The sequence below is a fragment of the Neofelis nebulosa genome, chromosome 14 (genome assembly GCF_028018385.1).
Source record: "Neofelis nebulosa isolate mNeoNeb1 chromosome 14, mNeoNeb1.pri, whole genome shotgun sequence".
Lineage (NCBI taxonomy): Eukaryota > Metazoa > Chordata > Mammalia > Carnivora > Felidae > Neofelis > Neofelis nebulosa.
Window position 1 is genome coordinate 48,560,488 of NC_080795.1, and position 27,362 is coordinate 48,587,849.

The 27,362-nt window shown below is 49.5% G+C and overlaps 1 long non-coding RNA gene across 2 annotated transcripts; it reads right to left on the bottom strand.

Moving 5' to 3' along the window:
• Window positions 1-26,849, bottom strand: LOC131494395 (uncharacterized). Of its 2 annotated transcripts, XR_009253375.1 has the most exons (4): window positions 25,958-26,849; window positions 9,399-9,589; window positions 2,890-3,019; window positions 1-2,480 (listed from the first exon to the last, which is right to left on the bottom strand). It is a non-coding gene; the product is annotated as an uncharacterized LOC131494395 (long non-coding RNA). The 2 variants fall into 2 exon arrangements; XR_009253374.1 differs by lacking the exon at window positions 1-2,480 and having other exon boundaries at window positions 2,487-3,019.
• Window positions 26,850-27,362: the final 513 nt, after the last annotated feature.

The window sequence follows — 27,362 nt, forward strand, 5'->3', positions numbered from 1 at the left end:
TTTAATTTGAGAGAGAGCGAGAGAGAGCAGGGGAGAGGGTCAGAGGGAGAGAGAGAAAGAACCTTAAGCAGGCTCCACATGGAGCCTGATGTGGGCTCAACCCCACAGCCCTGAGATCATGACCTGAGCTGAAATCAAGAGCCAGATGCTCAACCAACTGAGCCACCCAGGTGTCCCAAAGAAATATATTGTTTTTTTTCCCCAAAGAAATATATTTAAATGGGAGTTTATAGTACTTTATAAACAGAAAGCCAATATCACTCACCATAAAGAAGAAAATTTAAAAATTACAATAAAAGCAAAACAGGCTGTTAAACTTGAAATGTTAAGAGGATTAAAAGACAATAATGAAAAGCAAATAACATATCTACTGACATTTTTAGAACACATTCCTAGACATCAAGAGCTATTTATTACATTTGTTAGGTAAACATAAGTTCTTTATTTATTTTTATTTATTTTTTAAAACTTTTTTAATGTTTATTTTATTTTGGGGGAGAGACAGAGTGTGAGCAGGGGAGGGGCAGAGAGAGAGGGAGACAAAGAATCTGAAGCAGACTCCAGGCTCTGAGCTGTCAGCACAGAGCCTGATTGGGGCTTGAACTCATGAGCCATGAGATCGTGACCTGAGCCGAAGTTGGATGCTTAACCGACTGAGCCGCCCAGGCGCCCCTTTATTTATTTTTTTAATTCCTAATTGGAAAGGGTAAAAGAAGGCAGTTTCTCATTAGCTAGCTAAATGACACATGCACAGACTCCATGACCCTGTCATTCTCCTTCTAGAGGTTAATCCTATAGACCCACTCTACACTTTCCAAATAAGGGTACAAAGCTGTTCACTACAGCATTGTTTGTATCGCAAAACACTGAAAACAACTGAAAGATTGGAGACCCCCCCCCCACCTGTCCTGTGGGCTAAGTGAAGGTAAATACAACATAATATACACTCATGGAGTGGAAGATGATGTAGACACAGAAAAGAAGGACACCCAGATCTTTATATATCAACCTGACCGATCCCCAGGACATAGCTTTTAAATGAAAACAAGCAATATGTAGGACAGTGTTTGTAGGGAAGATCAAACAATTAAAAAAATAACAAATATCCATATTTGCCTTTACATGCATAAAATATATCTAGGACACAGGATAACATCAGATGCTTCTGAGGAAGGGAGCTATGTGGCCAGGGAGCAGACATAGAGGGAGATTATCCACTGGACACCGTTTTGGGTTTTAAGTTTCGGAGTGTGAACTAAGAAAGTTACGGTTGGCAGGATGGCGACCTCGCTAAGATATCCATGTCCCAACTCCCGGAACCCGTGAACATGTTATGCTATGTGGCAAGGAGTAATTCAGGTTGCAGATGGAATTAGGGTTGCTAGTCAATGACCTTACAATCAAGAGATGATCCTGGATTATCCAGATGTAATCTCAAGTGTCCTTACAAGCAAAAGAGGGAGACAGGAGAATCATTGTCAGAGTCAGAGAGAGAACCGAAAGTGTGACACTTCTGCCTTTGAAGATGGGGGAAGGGAGCCAAGAGTGGAGGGATGCAGGTAACCTCTAGAAAATAAAAAAAGCAAGGAAACAGATTCTCCCTAGAGCCTCCAGAAGGAACGCAGCCCTGGTGACGTCCATTTCGGACTTCTGACCTCCATGATGCTAAGATAATAACCGCATGCTGTTTTAACCAGTAGGCTTGTGGTCATTTGTTGCAGGAGCAATAAAGTACCACTTAAGTATATACATACATGCATATTTATATATTGAAAAAATATAGCGCAATGGTTCAAAGTTTGCCCTTGGCAGGCAGAACTGTCTGGCCTTTAATCCTGGCTTTTCTACCTGTGCGACCCTGGGCAAAGTACTTAACCTTTTGTGCCTAAGTTTCAATATCTATAAAACAAAGATAATAACAGTCACTTATTTATGGGATGATATTACCTGACGGTGTCACTGAGAGGATTAAATGAGTATGTGCGCTTCCAACGGTCCCTTACACAAAGAAAGTGCTAGTAAACGTTGACTCCTACTCTGTTTAACTGTCTCCTCTGACTGGATCAGATGCTGAAAGATAATTCCCACTCAAAATGATGCGAGTGGAAGAAAATGATATAAATGACTGTATTCAAAAACAAAAACCCCGAACGAAAGAACCAGAAAAGTAGTTTGAAGAAACCATCTGACACTATCTCTAGGATCCGCTCTTCATCCTAAGGTCCAAAATTATTTGGTGATGTCCTAAAGTAGTGCAGTAAAAGTTTCCTTGTCTACTAAACCACTTCCAGTTTGACTCCTTAGCCTTTTTATTAAGTTGTCTAATTAATGTCTCTTCCTATTTTCAGATGAGTTAAAAACCAGGTCTTTCAGGCAACAGCAAAAACCTCAAGTCCCAGGATCGAAGTCTCTGCCAGACGGGGCCAGGTTTCTGCCAATGCATCTCCCGGGTGTCGATGGCCAACTCCTCATACACTTGCCTGGTAACAGACTAACTTGTAAGCCACGCCCACCCTGCTATACTATCTCACCAAAGGAAAGTTTTCTATGAAAAAATAAAGTTCCCCTTATAACTTGGTAGAGTAAAAACTTTTCTAATCAAAAGACAATGAGCTTTCATTTGAAACAGTGGTTCTTTGTAGTCACCACCCTTCTCTTCACTCAGCCAAGAAAAAAGGTCAGGTCTTTATTGAACTGCCTGCTTGTGACATGATTGACAAGTTTATCAGCTTCATTAAGTACTTGTCTTAAATCCGCACACGCATTCTGGAGGGCAACGGTTTCTTTGTATATAAGGGCACTGAGGAGACACAGCTTTGCGGTAACAGCTTGACTATGGAGACAGATTTCTCATGTTGCCAGCCAGAGCTTCAGCCCATCCATGCCTACCCTAAATTCTTGCTTCCAGTCCATACCGCAAGTTATCAGTCAGTTGTCCGTACAAGCTGGCCAAACTTGGCAGCATAAAATATTTTCATGGGCTTCTTCACTTGACTCATAGGCTGTCATACTGACAATCCTAAAAAAAAACCACCAGGATTCAGAATTTCACTTGGGTTTGCCAGTTTTCAGTGACTCATTTCACTTTGTTGTACCGATAAAAATGGCTGCTCTATATCGGCTGCCATTTCTGTCATTTATTTTGCTGGACAGAGAGATCTCGTCAGTCATTATGTTTACTTTGATCATCATTCTCCGCTTTTTTTTCTTTTTTTTTTTTTTTGGTGTGAGGACTGACAATTTGTCAATAAACTTAGCAGTTCCAGGCTTTGCAATTAAATATAATCATATACATTTGGCTTCAGCAGAGTTTACACTTTTATCTCCTGATACACTGTGTTCTGGTTGTAATGTTAAGTTGCTCTGATCATTTTTATATGGTATTCCATGTACATTTCAAAGTGATGCTTGATGTTGGATAAATTTATGCCAGAATTTAGGAGCATCTCCAAAATATGTGATGCATGATAGCATTGGTTCATTTTCATTGCCAGTGCACTGGTAATCCACATTTCAAAGAATTACCACCACATATGTGTATGCGTGCTTTATTGTTTTGTTGTCATTTGCCTTGTTTGTGTCTGATATTTTTGCAACACTGACAGGCAGTTCTGATATTTATTCATGTGGTCATTACCCTCGTCCAAAGACAAATGCCTTTTTAAATCCCAATCAGCAGGAGTGCTCCCAAGTCCTTCACAATTTCCACCTGTCTTCAACCATTGGATTAGATAAAAAATAAGATCAGAATCCCAACTCCAGTGCACAATGATGTATCCTTACACACTGGAAACTAAAAGATTGTCAATTTCCAAAAGGGATGTTTTGATTTATCTTTGAAAAGAACACACAACACATATAGGACTTCAGTGTTTGAAAATCCACTCTAGCAAATGGCTTTTTTTTTTTTTTTTACATAGCACTTATATGTTATTTACTTGTGTATTGCAGTCATTTTTATGATGTCACTACTCTCCCCACCACCTCCTGCCCCAGGAATGGAAGCTCCATGAGGTAGATTTTTGTCTGTTTAGATTTATAGCTGTATCCCCAGCATGTAAAATGGTACTTGATGGATACCAGGTGGTCAATCAGATATTTGTAGAATAAGGGAATGAATGGACCAGCAGTACAGACATAGGGTACATTGAAGACCCAAACTCTTTCTCTCTCAGCTCTGCATGCTCAATGACAGCTTTGTCCCTGGCTGGTTTTGTGGTCACAAGATGGCTGCCAGAGACAGTTGGCATTATCTTGTCCACATCTATTAGAAAAGAGAAAACACTTGAGCGGGTCAACTTCCGTCTTATGCCCTCCTGAAGGGGGTGGTAATATACATGCAGATAGATAATGGCTTAAACTAATCAGGACCCATCCTTTCTCTGACAGCCAAGTTGAAGAGTTAGAGTGAGCATCTCCTGGACAGGTAATGGGCCATGTGGAGTTTGATGGACACCTGAAGTATGGAAGTTGGGGTAGAAATGGGTGATAGGAAGCCAACGCTCTCTAGTACAACTCTATTGATTTTTAAAATATCAAATAGTTCAGGGGCACCAGGGTGGCTCAGTCGGTTGGGCATCTGACTCTTGGTTTTAGCTCAGGTCATGGTCCAGGGTCATGGGATTGAACCCCACGTCAGGCTGTGCACTGAATGTGGAGACTGCTTAAGATTCTCTCTCTTTCTCCCTTGCCCCTCTCCCCTGCTCATGCGCTCTCTTTCTCTCTCTCTCTTTCTGTCACTCAAATTAAAAAAAAAAGACCTACTATGTGCCAGGTACTGCTCTAGGCACTGGGATGCAGCAATGAACAAACTCCACCCTCATGGAACTTATCTTTTATTGAGGGGAGATAGGTAATTAATATACTATTAATAAACTATGTAGTATATCAGGGAGTGATATGTGCTATGGAGGAAAATGAAGCAGGAAACAGGTTGTATGTAATGACTAGGGAAGAGGCAGCTGCAGATTTCAATAGAATGGGTAAGGAAGACTTTCCGGAGAAGGGAACATTTGAACAAAATTTAGAGATGAGGAATCAAGCTCACGGATATTGGGGAAGGGGCTGAGTTTAAGGCATTTTATTTATTTATTATTATTATTTTTTTAATTTTTTTTTTCAACGTTTTTTATTTATTTTTGGGACAGAGAGAGACAGAGCATGAACGGGGGAGGGGCAGAGAGAGAGGGAGACACAGAATCGGAAACAGGCTCCAGGCTCCGAGCCATCAGCCCAGAGCCTGACGCGGGGCTCGAACTCACGGACCGCGAGATCGTGACCTGGCTGAAGTCGGACGCTTAACCGACTGCGCCACCCAGGCGCCCCTAAGGCATTTTAAATTCCAGATACTTGCAGAACATCTAAGAGCTTTTCTCCTATAATTAAGTGATGATACATAATACAGCTATTAGGCTCGGATCCCACCCAGAATGGGAGATAGTAGGTTGCCCTTTTAAAACCTGGATCAACCCAGAGGGGCTGATCCCTGAAAAACAGATTAACAAAGACTGAAGAATTCTTAAACAAAATCTTTCCTGATTGCTTCATCAAACTTGAACTTTTTAATTTTATTTTTATTTAAATTCATGTTAGTTAACATATAGTGCAGTATTGGTTTCAGAAGGAGAATTTAGTGATTTATCACTTATATGTAACATCCAGTGTTCATCTCAACAAGTGCCTTCCTTAATATGGGTGCCCATCACCCACTGAACTTTTAAATAAACTTCTATGAGAGAGTATTACTATGTTCTACAAATTTGGGGCACTTAAATTCGGTTTATAACACTGGGTACACTGGGTAAAGCAAACTTTCCCTACCAGCCTTACAATTTTGGTGGAGGAAAGGAGACAGTGAAAATATAAAATGAAAAATATAAGAAGTGAACACACACACACACACACACACACACACACACACACACTATTCAGAAAAGCCTTCCTGCCTGAGGAGTCACCAAGAGGTGACATTTGAACTGCGATGGCAGGATGGGGGAGAGAACATTCCAGACCAAGGAAAGAGCATTGCTGGGGAGCAGGGGAAAGGACAAGAACATTCCAATGTTGAGGGGACAGGAAGAGCACAGGATAAAGGGCTTATGCACACTTTCCTCTCCGGAGATGAATTAGATTGTCCTCGCTTTGGGAATCAGGAACACTGGTGAACATTTCTGTTTTGGACAAGGTCATCGGACCATTATCTGGTGAGCATCTCCCTTAACCAAAGCACATGCTTGGGACCCATTGTTCTGCTAGAGGTTCAAGAAAGAGACCAGGGATGGAGATGGATGTTGGGAAGCCAACGGTGAGGACAGCTGTGATAAAGCGGGGAAATGCAGGGTGAGAAAAGATGGGGCAGGACTGAAGCAGCCCCACATGGGGTATGAGGAAGAGCTGGTGCTCTCCAGAGAAGGAGAGGGACTGGGCTGGAAGAGGCATGGGCCAGATTTGCTTCAGTCGGCCTGAGGAAGATAGTAGCTCCTTGAGGCATTTGCTCTTCTGGACAACTCCCTCCTGTGCAACTCTTTCCTCCCCGGTCTATGGATCCCCAGTCTCTCCTCTCCCTCCAATGCCACTCCAGAACTTTCCTTGGTAGAAGCTCTTCTTTGGCTTGGTTATTGGATATTGACATCTCTTAGAATTCTGCCATGGCCCTCTTGCTTTGTACTTCAGCTGCACTTTCCCACTGCATCCAAGCCTATGGCCTTCTTTTAGGCTCTTCCTGCTTTGGAAAGAAGGAGATGGATTGGAAGGAGGGAGGGAGGGAGGCAGGAAGAAAGGAAGAAGTGGAAAAAACTTCCAGAAAGCACTGCCACCCAAGTTATTGCTTCGTTGCCTTATTTTACTATATTCAAAACTTTTTAGGGATTTGACCTTTGATTTCTAGAACCCAATGAAATACTGGCATGATAATAGTGTTTATTAATCAGGGCTCAAGATATCTATGGTACTTCATTTTTTAACCCGGCATTTTCTCAAAACTGAAAAGTACACAAGAGAGTCTGCACATGGGCTTGGCCAGGTGTTGGTCTACTTCTCCGACTCTCTTGTTAGAGTGCAGGCGGACCAGCAGCCCACCTTAGATCTACCTAGGCAAGAGGAGCCCCTGTCCTGGTCCTGTGCTCTGTGCCCCTTCTCCCTGGTCAAGGAGTCCACAGAGCCACAGGACCAAACCTGTCCCTAGGCCATTCCAGATCCCAGAAATTCCTAGATCCCAGAATTTCCTGCCCCAAATGACCCAAGTCAACTCTAGGGCCTATGCAGGGCCTCTTTTCTGGGCCAGTCCTCTGGAGCCACGGTGGTGCTCAGGCCTGAGGGTGACCTGAGGCTCTGTTTGTAGGAGCGAGTGGCTGAAGCTTGGCTCTGGGCACTGGTGTGAGCCTGCATCCTGGGAGGCCCCTCAGGGTGTGCTGTTGAGCAGGGAGTGGGAGGAGAAGGGGCCGGGAGGGAGCCCTGCCCATGTTCCACATTCCAGTGCAAACTCCAAAAAGCCTGCTGGTTCTGAACTTGATCTGGGACTTCCAGGGCATTAGGAAGTTATTCATCAAGGTAGAGAGAAACACTGCGTTCTAATTAACCGTTTACGGGTTTAATAATTGAGAGATTGTTAGATATGCGTTACACGGGCCTCTATTTGTACTCTTGGCCCAGGCCCTGCAAATGTTAGAGGCATACCAGGTGCTAAGAGAGGAATGTCACTTTTGCAATATCGGCGAGTGGACCATTTTGAGAGAAGTGATAAAGAGGAAACTGAAGCACTTCCTCTGCCCACCCAGGGGCCCTGGGAGAAATTTATGCTATGCAATTTCAGAAACTAACAAATACTATTTCTGGCACTTCCTTCTAATGTATACGCCCTTCTCCCTATATATTCTCCGTAGTGTCAGATGTAAAACGGGCTCGTCTCACATCAGACCCAGAAGAAGTCCAAGGAAGTGCAAGCATTCCTGACTTAAAATAATCTGATAAAAATATTCTTCAATCTATTGGGAGATATTAAAATGCATATAAACATATTCTTTGGTATGAACGTTACATTTCATTGATATATATATAGTGTGGGTGTTTGGTTATATCAGTGAGTGAAACCTGTTTGTAAAAATCTGGAAAGCTCTTGGTTCTGTGCTTCTGAGAAAGAGCTTCTGGAGCCATGTTCCAGGGTCCCCTCAGAGATAGCACTGGTTTAAACTGCCACCTGCTCAATGGGCTTCCAAAGCTTTATCTCCAGCCCTGGACTCTCTCTCCTGAGGGGAGCTCATGCACTCGCCCAGTCAACACCTCTATGTGCCCCCCACCTCAACCCAACGCGGAGGAGTCCGTATTGGTATCCTGTGGCTGCCATAACAAATGAGCCCATTCTTGGTGGCTTACAACAACAGGAATTTTAGTTTTTCACAGCTGTGGAGGCCAGAAGTCTGAAGTCAAGGTGTCAGCAAGGCCACGCTCCCTCTGAAGGCTCTAGGGGAGGACCCTTCCTTGCCTCTTCCAGCTTCTGGTAACCCCAGGCATTGCTTGGCCATGGCTGCCAAGAATCCAATCTCTGCCTCCATCTTCACATGGCCTTCTCCTGTCCCCTCTGCGTCTCAGATTTCCCTCTGCCCTTCTCTTACACGAACACCTGTCATTGGATATAAGGCCCATTCTAACCCTAGGATGATCTTATCTCAAGATCCTTAATTACATCTGCAGAGACTGCTCTTCTAAATCAGGTTACATTCACAGGTTCACAGGATAGGGTTGGACAAAGGACATGCCCAAGTGGATAAACCACTATTTAACTCACTACATGATTCATCGCATTCCTTCAAAACCAGTTCCTTCTGCCAGCTCCGTCGAGGGTGGGGAGGGGTGTACCCACGTTTCCCAAGTTGACATGGGAAGTCACCCTTAGACCACCCCCTGCTTCCCCCCGCCCCCCCCCCCCCCCCCCCCCCCCCCCGCCTCATATCCAGTCAGTCACCAGGGCCGTCGGTTCACTTGTGCTGGCGCTCGAATCCGTCTTCTCCCCTCTGGTTTCCACGGCCACCCTTACTAGCCTCCTTTGTGTTTTTCAAACTCCCACCTCAGGGCCTTTGCATGAACTCTTACCTCCCTCTCTGGAAGGTTCCATCTCTTAAGCTTCCCAGACAGACTCACCCTTTTCACAGAGCCCTCAGGTCAAGTGTTAGGGCTTCTGAGAGGGCTTCCCACCCCACCCCATGTACCTCAAATAGCTCCTAGTGATTCTACCAGGTCACCCTACTTGATTCTTCCAACCCCCACCCCCCCAACACACACACAATTCCATCAGGACAGTCCTGTCTGTTCACTTCTGTAACCCCAGTCTCAAAGATAGTGACGTGTGCATATCTGTTATCTGTACTGAGCTCCTTTTCAGATGTCAGCATGCACGTACTTACCACTTCTTTCCTCAGAAACCTCTCTCAAAGTCAGCAGTTTGCCAAACTCAACTCCAGCGGACCACTTTGCAAACACCGCTTCCTTGTTCTTTCCGTGGTATTTTACACCTGTGTTTCCTCCTCCCTGATGCTTTCTCCTCCTTGACCCCTGAAGAAGGGTGAATATATCATTTGTCTTCCACACTGGGCCACTATTTAAAGAGACAAAGGGCACTAATGAATTATTACGCCAGGCTAACCGTCATAAACTAAGACTCTCCCAGGTGAACCCAGACGTATGGTCTCCCTCCCTCTAAAACCTCCCTCTCCCTTCCGTGGCTGTCTATCCTCAGACTCCTTTTCCTCCATCTACTCTTTAAATGGGTCCCGGGCCCTCCCCTGCTGTCGTGCTACACCATCTCCCTGTGTGACCTTACCAGCCGTGACTCAATCTGTCTACATGTCCCCATCAGTCCACCTTGTCTTGATTTCTGTACTCCACGAACAAACCCAGCTGCTGGCCAGAAGTCTCTACCTGGATGTCTCAGCAGCAATTCCACATCGACATCTAAACCAAACTCATGATCTTCAGCCTCAAACACGTTCTCTTGCTGTTGATGAATGGTAAATGGTGCGGGTGGGTGGGGTATGGAGGAAGTGGTGGTTAACAGCATAAGTTCTAGAACAGGTTCTAGAGTTATGGCTGCCTGGGTCCAAAGCCACATCCTAGCCATGCGTGGTAGGGCCATTATTTAACCTTTCCAGGCCTCCGTGTCCTCACCTGTGAAGTGGAGACAGAAGTGCCTGTCTCTTAAGTTGGTTGCGAGGGTTCAATGAGACAATAAGGCCAAGAGCAGATGTTTATAGGATACCACAGATGCTGGGCATTTCTATGGGACTGATGTGTATTATTTCATTTAATCCTTGCAACAGCCTCGTGAGGTAAGTGCCATTATTTATCATTATTACTGATGATGATGATGATTCAAAAAACAATCGAAGTAGGCTCCAGGCCTGCGTGGGGCTGAAGTCAAGAGTCGCCTGCTCTACCTACAGAGCCAGCTAGGCGCCCGGGGAAGTATCGTGATGATGCCTCCTTTACAGAGGAGGAGCCCGAGGCACAGAAAGGTTAAGTAACTTTCTCTGGCTTAATGACAGAATTGAGCTTCAGATTCAGCAAGTCTGGCTCCAGAGACCTTTTCTCAAGCACCTCGATGTCCTCTGGGTGCCAGGTGCTTAGCACAGTATCCGGCATATAATAAGTGCTCAGCAAGTTATTTCCACTTTCCATCCAGTCCACCAAGCCGTCTGCCCAGGAGAAGGCCTATTTTCCCTATCCTTCCTCATCCCATGTCTGTCAAGTCCTGTCAACCACATTTTATTTTATTTTATTTTATTTTATTTTATTTTATTTTATTTTTTTTAACGTTTATTTATTTTTGAGATCGAGAGAGATAGAGCATGAACGGGGGAGGGTCAGAGAGAAGGAGACACAGAATCCGAAACAGGCTCCAGGCTCTGAGCTGTCAGCACAGAGCCCGACGCGGGGCTCGAACTCACGGACCGCGAGATCATGACCTGAGCCGAAGTCGGCCGCTTAACCGACTGAGCCACCCAGGCGCCCCATCAACCACATTTTAAAGTGCTAGGTGCTTCTCCCAGAATTTGCTTATTTAATTATTAGTCTATATTCCTACTTCATTGTCCAAGGTGTCTTGATATTGAGAAGTCCACTAGCAGGAGACCAGGTGTGAATGGAAAGACCCGGATCTCTGCCTCTAGCTTGAGGCTTTTCCTGCAAACCTCAACTCTGCTTTCTTAGAAGCCTGATGCTGCACTGCCGTAAACACAAGCCCGGGCCCACATGCTGGAGGATGAGAGAGAACATGGTGTGGGGACGGGCCGTCCCCCCTGGGGCCACCTGACCTGCCAGCACCCAGCCAAGCCAGCAGCTGGCCACAGACACACGAGTGGGCCTGGCCAAGGGCAGAAGAACCACCTTGCTGAGCCCAGACCAAACCACTGACCCGCAGAGAGGGAAGTTAAATACATGGCTGTTGTTTTCAGCCACTACATTTTGGAATTGCTTGTTACGCAGGCAAAGCTAACTGATCCGCTTAGATGTCCTGTTAGCTTAGGCTGCTGTAACAAGATGCCACAGGCTGGGTGGCTTAAATTTGTTTTCTCACGGCTCTAGATGCTGGAGTCGTAGACCAAGGTGCCAGCAGAGCTGCTCTGTGGTGAGGCTTCTCTTCCCGACTTGCAGATAGCACCCTCTTGCTGTGTCCTCCCATGACCTTTGCTCTGTGCGAGCCCAGAAAGAGAGAGAGATCCCTGGTGACTCTCCCTCTCCGTATAAGGACATCAGTCTTATCAGATTCGGGCCCTGCACTTATAACCTCACTTACCCTTAATTACCTCCTTAGAGGTCCCATCTCCATATACAGTCACACTGGGGGTTGGGCTTTGACATAGGAACTGGGGGGGGCACACGATTCCGTCCCTGACAGGTATCAATCATCAAGAGGAAGTCGGGCCCATGAGAGCTGCTAAGATCACTTGAGTGGAGTGTGAGGGGGCAGAGGAGACCCATCAACTAAGGACAAACGCAGGGTAACGATAGCCTTCCTGGGGCCGGCAGAGGATGATGAGCCCCGGAGGGGACGGAGAAGCGAAGGCAGAGGACGGACACACAAGGAGAAGCAAGCGAGGGCTGAGGAGGCATTGAAGCCGAGCCTGTTTGTAAAGAGGACATGAGCAAGAGAGTCCAGTGCAGTCGGCAGAAGTTAGGGACCAGGTGGTTTTGGCCAGGTCCTTGGTGGACTGAGGAACAAAAGATGAGAGAGCCGATAAAGCTTCCAAGAGGCTTGGATGAGAAGGAACAAGAGAAATCTGGAACACAGGATCAAGAGGAGCTTTTTAGGACAGAGGGACTTGTGCATCTCTGTGCAGCAAGAGGCAAGAGCTAGAAGCAGGAGAGGCTCGCAATGACAGAACAAGGTCTGGAGGAGGCAGGGAGCAGCTGACAAGAACTAGCCTGTGTTAGCACTTGCCAACGGGCCAGGGCCGTGCTGAGCTCTCCGTGGGGCTTATCTCATTTAGTCCTCCCGTCAACTCTATGAGGTAAAGGCAAGGATGATCCCATTTCCCTGATGAGGAAACTGAGGCACCGAGGAGATTAAGAGACCTACCCAAGATCACACAGCCTGCAAGTGATATAAATGGGATTTGAACCTTGGCAACCTGACTTTAGAGGCTAGGGGGACCTGACCTGGATTTCGGCCTGCTTCTAAAATTAACAGGAAACCGGTAGGGACGGTGATAACAGGATCGGTTGGGGGCAAGAATTTGATGGAGATCATGTGCTCCCGGTGGCCTCAGTTTTGTTTTCTGGTAGCAGACAGGGAGCTGAGCGTTGTGCCTGGGGTCAGGAGGGAACATAGAGGGAGCGAGGAAGGCCCAGAATAGGAGGAGGTTGAAGACGACAAGACTCAGGCCCGCTACTCATGCTGGCGAGTGGCGCTGAGCTGGGAGTCCCAGTTGGTAGCGGTGGAGGTGGCATTTCTCCAGCGGCGCTCCAGGGTCAGGAGAGGGGAGAAAGGGGCACACTGGCTGCCGTGCCAGGGTAGGAGGCTTGCCGAGGGGGTGCTGCCAAAGGGTGGGGGAGAGGGCCATGGCTACTGGTGGGAGACCGCGGTTCCCGACCCTGGCTGCATTTGAAGGCACGGGAGGGCTGAGCCTCGTTCTGTAGCAATTACCCCTGAATCTCCCGAACTGGGCGTGTGTTCGTGGTCCCCGGTGAGGACTTCTGATTCCATTCCAGTAGGGAGTTGAGGCCGAGGCCGGGAGGGTAGGGAGAAAGAGGTACAAGCGGAGGAAGGGAGTGGAGGAGCGTGGAAACGGAGGTGTGAGCGCTAGCAGGGAAGGAGGGACACCTCAAGGTCTGAGTTGTTCTGCCTTAAGGGCTGGGAGGGCTGCAGAGTTTCTACCCCCTCTTCCACACCCATATTCCTGGGGCCAAAACAGGATGGGATTGTCTCCAACTTTTCCCTTCATCCTTAGAACAGAGACCTCCGAGGGGCTGGACTAGGGGAGGCCTCAGGAGCTGCCTGAATGGAATTTTCTTCCCATGTGACCAGTCCAGCCCGGAAGAGCCACCCAGGAGCGACATCAAGAGTGGGTTATCGGCAGGTCTGGGTATATCCCCCAGCTGAGGAATTTCTCAGGGAAAAGAAGAGTGGGGAATGGGTTAGGATGGCTGAAAATGGGAGAAGCATATTCATTTTATCCAACCAATATGTATTGAGGTCCAGGCACGGAACTTGTGCCATATTGCCAGGCAATATCTAAACATGACAGGTGATGTGATCTTGGGTGGCACTTCCCAGAGCCTTCTCTGGGATGGAAACAGTGTCCCTTTAAAAAAAAAAAAAAAAAAAGGTGCGGGTGGGGAGGTGGGATCCAAGTGCAGATAAGTTTGGGACACATTGGGTTACAGAGAGTTAAACGGATTTACTCCCTGCAGGACTTCTCAGAGCCTTTAATCTGTTAACATGTTCTGAGACTCTCCAAGAAGTCGAGAGGCTAGCATCATCCTAGCATGCTTGACCCCAGGTCTCTGTCATTCCTGGCCGACCTAGAGGAATGAATGATTCACGGAACATGCTTTGGGAAGTGTGATATGGTGGCAAAGAGCTCAACTTTGAAGTCATAAGACCTGGCTCCCGACTCAGGCTGCGGTGCGCGTGACCTTAAGCAACTTGCTTGTGTCCATTTTCACATCTGTAAACTAGAGCTCCTAGTGGCTCTTTCCTGAACTTGTCGTCAGGAGTAAATAATGCCCCTCAAGCACTGAGTGCGGTGCCCGGCACACAGAAACCGCTCACGAAAAGGGCACTGGCCTGGTTGGGGAGATCCTGGAGCCTGTGTTCAAATTCTATGACGTGCTGTCCTGAAAAACTGACTGGGGACCAGGAGTCAGAGCTTCTGTCTTCTACCTAGTTACTTGGACATAAAACCCAAATGGCTTTCAAAGCCTGCGACCTGACCAGAGAAAGAACAGTCAAGGGGAGGAAGGCAGGCAAGGGACGGGGGGGGGGGGGGGGGGGGGGGGGGGGGGGGGGGGGCGGGGAGAGAGACTTCTGTTTCCATTCCTGACCGAGGGAAAGAGACTATGGGAATCTGCTGGCGGTGGGTTGGTTTGGCTTCTCGCAGAGGGTGGTGACAGGGAGGGGAATGGCCAGCCAGCACCCCTGCCCCCGGGACCCCAGGACTGTGACCGTGCGAGCGGGCACACAGGAAGCCACTCCAGGCCAGGCGGGTGCTGAGCAGCTGTGGGACTTGGCCCCCATCCCAGCAGTGTCCTTCCCGGAGGTGACGCTTCGAGAAGGAGATTTCCAGAAAAGCTCCGCGGCCCTGCTTCTGGCTGACGTTAGTGCCTCTGGAAGGCTTTGGGCTTGGGGGGACTTCTACCTTAAGGGACGACTGGGGAAAGGATGTCCCTCGCCCAAGTGCTCTGTCCCATTTCTTTGGGGCCCTGTTGACGTGGGAACAGACGACGGTGCGGAGGGGGAAGGCATCCGAACTGGGAGGCATCGTGTAAGGAGGGCACCCCATCCTGCAACTGGGGTGCTGCTCCAGAGGCCCTGGGGTATGTGCCCGCTCCCCGAGGTTCCAGACCCCACCTCTCCACTCTGGCCCCTAGAAACCAGCCCCCATGGCCTCTGTGACACAGGAAAGGTCTCTTTTCATTCTCCTGACCTCGGGGGTGGGGGAGGGGAGAGAAGTGCCATCAGGGGACACCTACGAATAACCGTGATCTCCATTTCACAAGACTCGGAGGTCAAACATCATGCCCGAGGTCAACAGCCACACCAGAATTTGAACCCACATCCTGTTCAACACCACGGCTTGTCCTAACTGGGAGGTTCGCGCAGGACCCCCAGTTTAACCTCTGCCTATGTCCTGGTTGGCTGCAAAAACAAAAGAAAACAAAGCCAAAAACACACACGTGCATAAATCAGTAGGACATCTCTGATGGAAGGAATGTGAATCCTGCTTTTTGTCTTTTCGTAAGGAAAAGACAGAATCGCAGAGCCCTGGTTCACAGAGCTCTGTCAGCTGCCTGTGACCAGGACCTATCGGTTTTTCCAGGAGCATACCCCATCACCACCAGACAGTTCAGACAGGCCCCCCTTTCCCCTGGCTTCTGGGCTGCCCCCCACCACTCCTCTAGTCTCTTTTTCTAGCCAGGGTGGGGCCCCTGGGGCTCATGGCCTCGGGCCCAGAACTTGCCTCGCCTCCTTTCTTGGCAGCTGCTAGCCATCTCTGCAGTTTTTGGCCTAGTAAAACCCTTTTTCTGCCTGCCCAGGGGAGAGTTTTGATTGGCTTCAGCTGGGATGACCTCATCCTCTCCAGAATTTGGGGATGTTCCCATTTTCCACTGCTCCACCTTCCTCCGCCCCCGCCCCAACCCGCCCAGGCTGTGGAATCCCCCAGCCTCACTGGAGAAGGCAAGCATGTGCCCTGGATTCCTGCCCTCTCCCCACCCTAGCGCTCCCGCTCCCCCGGGCTGTCTTTGCTGCCCCCCGGCTTTGCCCCAGCCCCTCCCGCACATTCCCTTGGCCCTCAGATTCTCCTTTCCCCTCCGCGGGCCCCTGCTCTCTTTCCGGGGCTCATGGGAAACTGCATGATTTAAAATAATCATCTTACCCTTGTGCCTGCCCTTTTTGGTCTACATTATCTAATTTAATCTTCACAATGATCCCGTGATATAAGGATTCTCCGGTTTACGGGTGAAGAAATGGAGACTTAGCTGATGGAACCTACTCAAGACAATCTGTTAGTGTGGATGGGGTCGGGGTCCACACGTAGGTGTGTCTGGCTCCAAGGCCGTGACAGAGGGCTTGTCACATTGAGAGACGCTGCTGGCTGTGCTCACATGAGGGATCCTGCCAGCCACACATCTGGCTTCCCTGGAAGGCTCAACAGCAGATCCCATTAGCTCTACCTTCCAAACGTTTCCAAAATCTGGCCACGTCTACCGCAGCCCCTCGGCTGAGCCGCCTCTGCCTCCCACCGGAATTTACTGAGATCCCCCACCTAATGGGTCTCCTGCCTTCACCCTCCCTGGCCGTTCTCCACACAGCAGAGTGAACCTTTAAGGTGTTCCCTCTGATCATGTCTCTCCTCTGCTCAGAGCCTTCCAGTGGCTCATGTCTTACTCAGAGTCGATGCCAAAGTCCCCACAGTGGCCTAGAAGGCCCTCCATACCTGCAGTCCCATTATCCCCCCACACATGACCTCTGATTTCACTCCTTACTGTTCTCCCTCTCTGCTGCAGTTCCACCAGCCTCCTTGCTCGTGCTTCAACACGGACAGCAAGCTCCTGCTTCAGGGCCTTTGCACATGCTGTTTCTGCTGTCTGAAAGGCTGACCCTCAAATAGCTTCATGACTCAGTCCCTCACCTCCTTCAGGTTTTGCTAAAATAGCACCTTTTCAGTGAATCTGACCCTATTCGCCTTATCCCCTTTGTCCTGCCCAAACCCTCTCCACTCCCTGCTTTTTCCTCCCTATAGTACCATCACCCAGTGACATTATTTTACTGATTTATTAGGTAATTATTTGCTCCCCCTGCTAGAATGTAAGCTTCATGAGTTTAAACACTTTTCTTTTTTTTTAACTGCTATATTTCTAGTGTCTAGAACAGCACTTGGCACATAATAGTTTCTCAATAAATCTTTGTGGAGGAGAGGGAGGGAGAAAGATGTTGGTCAGCTAATTTTGAGTGGTGCAAACAGAAGGGAGTCTGGACAGGCCTCTGAGCATCCTGGCCAGATGTTGGGAAAGCTCAAGTTTGGGGCCCATCCCCCAAATAGAAGTAACCTGTGGACACTTAGTGCTGCTTCTTTGCAGCTTCAGGACCAAACTTTGACTTGAGTCCCTGGAAAGGCCAGTCTCAGGGCAGGCTCTTGGGAAGCAGACTCTGGGATGGAATTGAGTGTGGGGGCTCATGAGGGCGTGCTCTTCAGGGCAACACCCAAGGAAGGGAGGGGCAGGAAGCTGGAGTGACTTGGAGATGTTGAGCTCTGATTTAGGCCTGAGGACAAGCTCGGCAGATACCACGGGACTCTGGAACTAAAATAGCCCCTAAGAATTGCCACGTAGTAGGCTGAAACTCTGGGCCTTTATACCCCAGCCTCAGCCCGTCACCGGCTGGGGGCCTGGCCTCGGCCTCGTGATGCTCTCTGCAGGGAGGGCCTCCCCACAGCTGGGGCGGCAAGTGCTTTCTGAAGGGGGGTCCGGGCGCACGGCCGTGCCACCGCAAGACCCTCAGTGTGCGTCTGCCTTAATCACTGACAACCTCACACCCGGAGGGGTCCCTGAGACCACAGAAAGGAGTGAGGTGGATCCCAACATTACCCCAGTCAGGTGTGACGCAGTCCAGAGCTGACCATCTTCTGGCGAGCGAACCAAGACAAAGTCTAAATTGGGGCTATACGGACGGTGCTTTTTTAATTAAAAGAAAAAAAATTGCAGGAGGGGAACACTCCTTCAGTAGAGCAGATGTCCGTCCGTACCTACGTGGAAAAAAAGACTTGAGCCATCGGCGTGGCCCTCCAGGAGAAAGCATAGAAAATAAGAGATTATACTTAGGAAGTCCTCGAAAGTGGTAGGTGGGCTTTGTCCTCTATAGTCACGGGTCCCATGTGATAGATGTGTCCTACAGGAGAGAGGCTGGTAGCCAGGAAGAGCCGGGAAGGAGGCAGCATAGGGTTTGGCTAAGAGCTGGCGTCAGACTGTCTATGGTTTTGAATATCGGCTCTGTAACTCTTTGGAGGGGAGATCTTCAGAGGCGAGTGGACTGAACTGTGTCCGCTTCTCTCCCGCAAGACAGGTCCTAACCCCGGTACAGAGAACGGAGTCTTGTTTGGAAATAGGGTCTTTACAGAGGTAATGGTTCAAATGAGGTCATGAGAGTGGGCCCCAGTTGAATACGACCGCTGTCCTTTTGAAAGGGGAAATTTGGACTCGGGCGCGCACCTGGGGAGAATGCCGTCGAAGATGAAGGCAGAGATTGAGATGACGTAACCACAAGCCACGGAACGCCACGGATCGCGGGCAAACGTCGAAAGCTAGGAGAAAGATGCGTGGAACAGGTCCTCCCTCACAGCCCCCAGAACCAGCCCTGCAGGCACCTTGTTCTCAGACTTCCACCCACCAGAACCAGGAGGCAATAAATTGCTGTTAAGGGGCCCGGTTTGTGATGCGTTGTTACGGCAGCATCAGCAAACCAATATACGGTAAGTTTCTTAAGCTCACGGATTCTGATTCTCTGCTTTCTCACCTATAACACGGGGAGGATACTACCTCTCACAGCTGCAGCAATGACGTACGATTAACCATCTCTGTCGTAATTCCAGGCACAGAGCGTGCCCTTTCTATGTCACTGGTGGCGGCTCTTAGGCGTGAGAGCAGCTCATGGCCAAGGTCTTTTCCTCTGCCTGATTTCCCCCAGCCATACCTTTCTTGTCACTGTCCCAGATGAAGAGAGCCGCCCAGCAGCGGGTTCTGTACACTGACTGCGGTCACTTACAGTTACTGCTGCTGGGTGGTCCGCAGGAAGGAAAGGATGGGAAGGCCGGACTTTAGAGCCTGTGGCAGGCTTCCTACAGCCCGCGTTAACCCGATGCCGATCCCTGCCTTGTGGCTTTCAGTACGCAGACGTGAAGGAAGGAGAAGTTGCCAGATCAGCCCTTCCAGATATTTAAAATGACTTCCGGGGGGGCGTCTGGGTGGCGCAGTCGTTAAGCGTCCGACTTCAGTCAGGTCACGATCTCGCGGTCCGTGAGTTCGAGCCCCGCGTCGGGCTCTGGGCTGATGGCTCAGAGCCTGGAGCCTGTTTCCGATTCTGTGTCTCCCTCTCTCTCTGCCCCTCCCCCGTTCATGCTCTGTCTCTCTCTGTCCCAAAAATAAATAAAAAACGTTGAAAAAAAAATTTTTTTTTTAAATAAATAAAAAATAAATAAAATGACTTCCGGGTGCCTGGGTGGCTCAGTTGGTCAAGTGTCCTACTTTGGCTCAGGTCATGATCTTGTGGTCCGTGGATTCAAGCCCCATGGTAGGGTCTGTGCAGACAGCTCAGAGCCTTTAGCCTGCTGCATCAGATTCTCTGTCTCCTTCTCTCTCTGCCCCTCCCCTGCTCACACTCTATCTCTCTCTCTCAAAAATAAATCAACGTTAGGGGCGCCTGGGTGGCTCAGTCAGTTGAGCGTCTGACTTCGGCTCAGTCTGTGATCTCATAGTTCACGGGTTCGAGCCCCACACTGGGTTCTGTGCTGACAGCTCAGAGCCTGGAGCCTGCTTCAGATCCTGTGTCTCCCTCTCTCTCTGCCCCTCCTCCCCTCACACCCTGTCTCTCTCTCTCTCTCTCTCTCTCAAAAATAAGTAAATGTTAAAAAAATTATAAAAAACTTCTTTAAAAGATAAATAAACATTAAAAAATCAAAATTACTTTCAAAAATAAAGAAGCAGGAATGAAATGAAATAATAAATAAAATAAAATAAAATAAAATAAAATAAAATAAAATAAATACAAGACTTTCAGTAGAGCATCATTATCGAGAGCAAATAGACACTTAAATCACACCCCTTATGCTCAGCTCTGATCTCCAAGGAGTGATCTTGAACATCCCTGTTTGTTTCAGAGAAAGGGAAGTCATGAGACCAAGCATTGCCCCACTTCTAAGGTGGAAAGTGAACATAACTATTGTCAATTAAATGTGTACTGTTTATTATAGCTAACCTACCATGCCTTGCTATGTTATAAAGGTTGTGAAGTTGTGGGTGTTGTTTAATATATGATACACACACTTAAAAGTTCATTGCAGGCTTTTATATAATCAATGTGATGTGTGTATTTTGTAGGGCCTGGAAAATAATTTTACTCTTTTGAATAATTGTGGAGATTTATAGTCACTATGGCATTGGTTTTATGGTATATTTTTTGGCTGTATTTATGATTCATTTGTTTAGGGACCTCCAATTGTAACATTATTCCTTTTGGGAGATTTTCTACTTCTCCTTGACACCTTAAAATGTATCTTTCTTTCCTCTTTGCTTTTACAGCTTGTGTTGTTAATTTTGTATTGTAACAACATCTACCACGGCTAAAAGCTTTTATTGGGGAGTGGGGATTGTGAATGCGACATATGCTTATTTTCTTAATTTCAGAAAAGATAGCAGAGTATAAAAAAGCAAATAACGTTTCCCAGAATCACAACCTCTTAGAATATTTCCTTCTTGTCTTTTTTCTCAATCTGAGCATAAATAAGTAGTTCATGTGTAAGAGGAACAGGGGGGAGTAGAGAGCTGTGCCTGTGGCAAAACTGGGACAGGTATGGGCTTCTGTAGGGAAGTGGTGGGGCAGCTGCCAGGGGCTGATGCTCTAGAAGGAGTGAGGAACCTTCTGAATGAGGGCTCGTCCCATGGGGACAAGAGGTCAAGCAGATGTCTTTGCCTTAGTGAGTGAGCCCTCGTCATTAAAGAAGGGCCGCATCTGAATATAATAACCTAGCTCAGCCTGAGAGCTCAGAACCTATGGAATCAAGTCTGGGTCATGTGGGGAGGGGGGTGGGGAGGGGTTCCTGACGTGGTCCAGCCATGTCAGGCATTGCAGAGTTGTTTCACTGAAGAACAGGTCCTAGACCTGCTTCATCATCAACCTTAGGTGCCCAGCAGGGGTGTGGTACATTTTACACCAGGAAGAGGGGGAAGCGATCATGGAAATCACGTGTTAGCGGCAATGCCTGGACTTAGACATGAGCCCCATGGGAAACACCCATGGGAAACTTCTAGAAACACTTGGTATGAGCTCGCAGAGGCAGATGGGAGGAAGAACATGCAAAACTCAGGTGCCTTTTGCTGCGATGTGTTGCTTCATGACTCTAGCCAGACAGTGAGACCGCTGAGAGCACAATCATGTCATATTTAACTTGACTCCCGTCACCTAGCTCATTGCTTGCCTGGCATATAGTAAGTGCTCGGGGCATGAAATTTTTGCTGATTAAATATCCTCTTTTAAATATCTTCTTTTTGATCATCTGATTTATGACATGGTTTCCAGGAACATGCTATGGTTAAAAATGGGACTCCCTGACCAGAAAAATGAAGTCAAGATGCTGCTCACAAACTTAGCATCAATGAATCTTGGCATTCCCTTCCCCCAAATTCTCTGGCTCCCAGAAACCCATTATGTTCAGAAGCACTGAGATTAGAAAAATGCTGGAGTTTTCCATCAACGGATGCCCTTGAGCCCTGACACTTTTCCTCATTATTTAAATGGATCTAGGAATAGAAGAGAGACCAGAACCAACCAAGCCACCTCCTCAGATGGACAGGAGCCTGGAGACCTGGCCTTTGTTTTACTGGTGAACTGGGTGTCAGCCATGTGTCTGGCACTGTGCTGGATATCCCAGGGGTTCTAGACAAACAGATCTCAGCCCTTGTCCCTGGGGACTTTGTCACTAGCGAGAGAGATTAACTGTTGCAAAACCTCTGTACCACAGAGCTGTTCAGGGCAGTGTGCAATCAGGGAGCAATAGCACAGATGAAGTGGCCAGAAGGATCTAGTGAGACAGAGACCCTGGGGGGCCAGAGGCAGGAGAAGACTTGGTGAAGAAGGTGGGGAACGAGTGGGCGTGGAGGACAGGGTCATCTTGAGGTTGAGAAGGAAGTCAGCTAGCAGGGATCCCCTCCAGCTCTACCCTGTCACGCTATGTGCCCTTAGGTTAGTTATGTCACCTGTCGAAGATTTAGTGTCTATAAAATAGTTCCTACCTCGCAAGGCTGTTGAGGAGTAAACGATATGCACAAGGTGCTTAACAAAGTGCCAGGCACAAGATAAGCACTCAATAAATGTCAGCCACGGCTTTTGTTATCAAGAAGAGTGGGTGAAATTTGGAGACGGCTAGGGATTGGGAGGCCTGACCAAGCTTCTGGAGTAGTTCAGTTCTATTTATTTATTAAGCACCAACTATGTACCAACCATTGTGCTTGGCTCTGGGGTAGTGGAGACAGGAGCCCTGCCCTTAAAGAACTGACAGGCAAGCTGGATACAACAAATAGGCAACACTCCCTGTTGTGTTCCCCACAATAAAGCAGGGAGTGTGTAGGGTCGGAGGAGGTCATGTGGCCAAGGCTACAGGTAGCCAAGGAGCCCTTTCCCAGGTGGAGGATCTCAGCTGAGATCTGGGTATGAGCAGGAATTAGCCCACGGGTAGAGGAGGGCCGGACAGGAGAAGAAAGGGAGAGTCTTGAGCAAAAGGAAGAACATTTCAATCATCTGGAGAGTTCAGTTCATTCAAGCCGCTACAAGTCAGTTCAGTGTGTCTGGATCCAATTAGATGGGGAGGGAGGGAAACCGGTCACCAGGGCTCTGAGGCCAATGGAGACCCTGAAAGGGAGGGCCATAAACTCACTGGTGCCTTCCGAGGATTACCTTAATGCCCAATGGGAGGAGACAAGGCCAGAGGAGACAGACCATGATATTTTGTGATCATCCAGGTGAGAGACTGGGGTGGCCTCAACTAGGGTGGTGGTGGAAAAGGGGACAAGGGGACACATTCCAGAATTACTTAAGAGCAAAAGTGACGGCAGCTTTTTCTGCCTCATGGGCCCTGCCCCCGTGCTTTAATAAAGCTCACCTTTTTCGCACTGAAAAAAAAAAAAGTGAATCCTGGTCCTCGGGGATCTCCCACTCCCACCACACTTACATCAGGCACGTGAAAGACAGACACGTATAGACCACGCCAGATGAGTAGCAATGGAGGTACGCAGGACACTGGAAGGGTACAGGAGAGGGCTCAGCAAAGGCTGACAGACAGGGCCAGGCCACAGGTAGAGGCTCCTGCCAGAGGTGATAGTGGTGGCCTGGGAGCCACTGGGCAGGGTGTGGACTTACACTCGTCCTCGGGATCCCAGCAGGGTCACACTTGATGGTATGGGTTGTAGGGGCCTTTGGGGAGCCCCCCCCCCCCCCGAGGGAAGGTGGGAACGGAAGTGGAGTACAGAAGGAAGCAGCTGCCTGCAGGGTTCATCGGAACGGGCGGGGGTGGGGGGGCGGGGAGTGGGAGCCCAGAAAGGCAGATGTGCTGCTCTGGGCCCAGGGGAGAAAGAGGAGGAGGAGTGAGCAGGAGAAACTTAGCAGGAAGTGACTAGGCTGATGGAGGGAAGGAATCCACTGCGGCTCGGGGCATGAGACTGAAGCTGAGGCCCTGTCCAGACGGTGCGGCCACAACCAGGGCACTCGGTACCCAGCACGGGGAGGTCAGTGCCACGGCTACCCTTTCCTGGGTGCCTGCTGCCGCCAGACCCAAAGCCTGCAGACGGGCAGACATCGTGACACCATTTCCTCCTCACCACCGCCACCGTCCATGCTGTGGTTCCCCACTTTACGCACGCGGCCACCGTGGTTCAAAGAGGCTAAGAAACTCACCAGGCGCGCAAGTGATGGGAAGCCGTGAATTCAACACAAACCTTGAATGCTGACTATGTGAGGTAGGGTTGAGCATTAAGTCCATGGATGTGTGTAGAGGACATGGAACAGTGCCCGGGACAGAGGGGGCATTTTCCAAGCGTTCCCCGTTATTATCATGTCGGGACACAGCGTCAGGCCCTGGAGATATTGTGGTTAACAAAACAAGAGATTCCTGCCCCCGTGGACCTTAGCGTCCCGTGAGGAAGACAGATGTAAAGGAAAGATGCAAGAAAACATAACACAGATCACAGGAAGTGCCAGGAAAGAAAATGGACTCTATGTTACAAAGTGCCCAGTTTGACCCCAAAGCCCAGGCCGCTGGACCACGAAGGGCTGAGGCATTAGTGGTCGGGGACTGGTTCTGATGCAGTACGAATCATGGTGGCACCTCCACAGCAGGGTTCCTTTACGGGAAGAAGCAGAGACAGACTAGAGCAGTGGTTTTCAAACTGTTTTAGCTGAGGAAGCTTTTATTTAAACAGGAGCGTAAGCATAAGCCAAATCCAATGAGCAAACACAAGCTTGACTGCTCTGACTGAGGGCCGAACTGCCCCCCGCCCCGTCTGCCTTTCCATTTCCATTCTCCACAGCCCCAGAGGGGCTCCACCAAATTCCCAGCAGGAACGCCACGGGATCATAATAGGACTTAACATTAAATGAGCACTTACCGACAGCTATCATGACTTACGCTGTCTCATTTCATTTTCTTTTTTTTTTTTTTTTAATTCTTCTTAACGTTCATTTATTATTGAGAGACAGAGCATGAGCATGGGAGGGGCAGAGGGAGGGGAAGACACAGAATCTGAAGCAGGGTCCAGGCTCTAAGCTGTCAGCGCAGAGCCCGACGCGGGGCTCGAACTCACAAACCGCGAGATCATGGGCTGAGCCAAAGTCAGATACTTAACCGACTGAGCCACCCAGGCGCCCCTCATTTCATTTTCCCCATGACCCTATGAAGTCATCGTTTTATAATGAGGAGCCTGAGGCTTAAAGGGGTTGATAACATCAACCAATCAATGGCTGCTTGAAAGAGCTGCTTGGCGGTCACGGTCTGGCGCCTGCCCAGCTGTGTAGCCCCATGGCTGCCACCCCCTCACACACACTCACACGTACACACCCACACATACACCCACACATACACCCCGACCACACTTCCTTTCTTTAAATCACAGGTACCCATCTCGCATCCCTGGCCTCGGCTCACGCTTTTCCATTCTTCAGTATGTTAGTCTCTTATTGATTCTGTAACAAATGATCACAAACAGTGGCTTAAAACAACACAAATTGTCTCATACTTCTGAGGATCAGAAGTCTCCAAAGTGGGCCAGCAGGGCTTTGCTCCTTTTGGAGGCTCTAGGGGGAGAATCCATTTCCTTGCCTCTTCCAGCTTCTAGAGGCTTCCTTGGCTCACGGCCCCCTTCCAGCAACGCCATCACTTGACTTCTGCTTCCATCTTCACATCTCTGACTCTGACCCTCCTGCCTCCTTCTTATAAGGCCTCCTGTGATGACATTGTGCCACCCAGATAATCCAGGAGACTCACAGCTCAACTCCTTAATAGAATCACAGGTTTCTTGCCCTGTAAGGTAACACATTCCTACGTTCTGAGGATGTAGACATCTTTGGGGGCCATTATTCAGCCTGTCACACCTCATAACCCCACACTCATTCTTCACACCTGAGCTTCAAGAGCATGTCCTCAAGGAAACTGTGTCTGACAGCCCAGAGGAGACCTTCTGGAGGTGGGGGTCTCACAGCAGCCTGTGCCTCTGCGTCACGATGCTCGTCAGAGTCACAGTTTAGCGTCTGTTTGGACCTTATTTGATTAAGGCCATGACTCAAGAGTGTGGGGAGCCGCTTGGTTTTTCCATTTGTGTTTTCAACAGAGTCTGGCACACAGAAGTGGCTCCATTAACATTTGCTACATAAATGGATGAACAAATACAGGACCCTGCCCGAGGCAAGTAGCAGAGGCAGGATTTGAACTCGTGCAGCCGTTTTACAGAATCCCATCCTGTAAGCCTTGCACCCTCACAGCCTTACCTCGCGCAGGCCTGCCGCGGGGCTCAGGCGCAGGGGGCATGTGAAGTCACCTCCAGGACATCCCACCAGGTCATGTGGCTGGCGGGCCAGACCACGCCTGAACACCTCCAGGGGCACCAGTCTGACGTCCAGTGATTTAGGACATGGGGTGGGGGTAGGGTAAGAGTTCCGTAAGCCCTAGCCACGTGGGACTGGGGGCTACGGAGGGACGGCAGCCGCTGGAGAGGCAGCAGTGGGGGGGGGGGGGGGTGGCACGAGGCAGGGGCGGAGGGGGAGCCCGTGGGCACGCAAGCGGGAGGAGGGAGAGAGAGCCCAGGGCAGCGCCTCGGGCAGGCCCACGGGGAGAGGCTGAGGGGGGGGGCGATGCCAGCGAGGAAACGAGCTGTCAGAAACTCGGAGGCGGCGTGGGAAAGTGCAGTGTCATGGAAACCAGGGGAGCGAGCAGGTCCATCCGGGAAGAGGCGGCTGCCGGAGCATCGGCGCCGCAGGGCGGGAGCGGGAGTGGGAGGCCCAGGGCCACCTGTCCTCGCGGGGCAGGCGGGCTGGGTCGACCTTCAGCAGGGTGGTTTCAGCAGAGGGCAGGGGAGCCGGAGGCGGAGGCGGAGGCCTAGCGGCTTGCAGGGTTCCGGAGGCAGCGACGGACCAGACCGCCCGTTTCCGGATCTGGCAGGGGGAGCGGAGGGCGGTTGCTAGGAGGGGCGGCGGCGGGACGGGAGCGCGCGTGTGGGCGCCTGGAAGCGCCTGGGAGGAAGCAGTGGAGAAGCGAGAAGGAGGGCACGTCGTGGGCGTGCACCCGGCTGGACGGGAGAGTACGAGCATGAGTCAGCACCCGGGGCACTCAGTCCGTGAGAGGTGGGAGCCGCCCGGGCACCGAGAGCAGCTCCTGGCTCCCGCCGGGGTCAAACCGGCATCGCGCTTGGGGCGGGGGAGCTAAGCTTTTCTCCCTGCAGGTGCGAATTCAGGTTGCTTTAGAGAGGACCCTGGAGACCTGGGGTTCAGGCACCTGAACGCAGAAGCCCAGCATAGCCTCCTGCTCAGAGGTCGAGTGCTCCCCAGGTTCTAGGAGACCTCAGAGGGCCCCACGCCCTGGGCTGGGAGCCTAGTATGAAGCCACTGGGGAGGGACTGGATGGGAGTGTGTAGTACCTCCTGCCCCACTCCTCTAAAAGGTTCTAGAACTGCTCTCCCCAGCCCAAGGGATCTGACAGCCATATTTTGAAGATGTGAGCCCAGTTTTGCACTTTCCACTCCTTTGGCGGGCTGGTGAAGCCTATGGACGTTTTCTCAGGATAAATGCATAAAATATATCAAAATACCAACAACATCTTTCACAGAACTAGAATAAATCTAAGCACAGAAGACCTCGAATGGCCAAAAGGATCTTGAGAAAGAAGAACAAAGCTGGC